The sequence below is a fragment of the Chinchilla lanigera genome, unplaced genomic scaffold, assembly GCF_000276665.1.
Source record: "Chinchilla lanigera isolate Chin_1 unplaced genomic scaffold, ChiLan1.0 scaffold00012, whole genome shotgun sequence".
Classification (NCBI taxonomy): domain Eukaryota; kingdom Metazoa; phylum Chordata; class Mammalia; order Rodentia; family Chinchillidae; genus Chinchilla; species Chinchilla lanigera.
The window spans coordinates 7,284,395-7,286,146 of NW_004955413.1; positions in this window are offsets into that span (position 1 = coordinate 7,284,395).

Genomic DNA, 1,752 nt, shown 5'->3' on the forward strand with positions numbered 1-1,752 from the left:
GGGTATTCAGTGCTGTAAATTTCCCTCATAAAGCTTCTGTTGTTGTGTCCCATAAATTTAGGTATATTGTATTGCCACTATTGTTTAATCATAGAAACTGTATAATTTTTTCTTTAATTTCATCTGTGACTGGTTGTTTGGTTGTTTGGTCATTGGTTGTTTGGGATAGTCTTTGTCATGGAAGTAACTTATTTCTTCATCAGCTTTGAAAGATAGTTTTGTAGGGTACTTTAATCTGGGGTAGAAGTTTTTTTTTTAGGGCTTGTAATACTTCACTCCAAGTTGTCCTTGACTTGAAGGTTTGTGTTGAGAAGCCAGCTGTGATTCTGATGGGCTTTCTTTTATAGGTGATTTATTTCTTTTCTCTAACAGCTTTTAAGATTGTATTCCTGCTGAATTTGTGGAATCTTGACTATGATATGCCTGGCTGTAGATTTTTTTTTTGTTCATAGCTAGTTGGAGTTCTATATGCCTCACTGATCTCTCTGTATGTCAAATTCCTTTTCCCTTCCAGGGAAGTTTTCTCCCATGCCATCTCTGAACAGCTTTTTTTTAATATAATTTGTGCTATCTCCTGCTTCTTCACTGATGCAAATCCATCTTATTTTATTCTTATTTGCAGCATTTTGCAGAAGCCGGATTAATTTCTTGTGGTCCCTTGCTGTTTGCCAGGCAGGAGCTGTGCCTCTGTGCTCTATCCTTGGCTCCGTTGCTGTTTGTAAGAAATCTTTCTTTTCATGATCACTAACTGCAAGCCTGTCTTATATCTCACATTCTGTCCTCACATAAGATCATTCTGCTGAGGATACTGTCAATGAAAGTTTTAGTTTCCTGGATTTCTGAATCTGTTTTATGGATTCCATTTCTGTCCTACATTAGGCTTTCATGGTTTTCATCATTTTCCTAAGGTCTTCAATTTTTCTATCTGTATCTGCTCTAGAGTAACTTTTATTATGGTCAACCTCTCTGTAGTTATCTGAGAAATTAATTCTGATTTGATTTTTTCATTTGTTTGTTTTTGAAATAGGGTCTCACTATGTAGGTCAGGCTGGCTTTGAACTCACTAAGTAGCCCAGGGTGGCCTTGAACTCATGGCAATCCTCCTGCCTCAGCTTCCTGAATGTTGTGATTACAGGCATGTACTACCATGCCTGGCCAATTTTACTTTTTCTAGAGCCTCGTTCATTTGCTTTGTTGTTACCACTTCAGAGAAACCATGTGGGTGACTTTCAGATTGTCTGACATTATTGCCCCCTGGGTTTTTCTTTGGTGAGCTAGGCTTCTGGGGTTGCATCTTTTTAATTGTCATATCATTTTCTTTTTCTTTCTTTCCTTTTTTTAGTTTAATTCCTGGGGTGATTCCTATAAATTTCCTGTGGTGATTTGTTTTGTTGCTCGTATTCAGAACCCTTAGGAAATGACTACTTCTCAGAGATGTCTTACAGGTGTAGCCTGTTTTTGGGTTTTGAGTTTGTTGCACAATCCTAATTCTTTCATTTGTTAAGGATAAGAAGGTGCTGCCTGCTTGACCCAGCCCCTTGTTCATTGGCAGTGGCTCATAGTCTTTTTTATTGCCCTTAGGCAACCTCAGTCTTCGTATACTAGAAGAACAGTTGGTTAGAACTATCATGTTACTTGGTTAAACTGGTACAATCAGCAAAAACAATAGCATCAAACACAGCCTGGAAAATGACACACTAGGGTAACCATTAATTTGCCACCTTTAAGCAAATGAACTAGATTTGTGGTTAT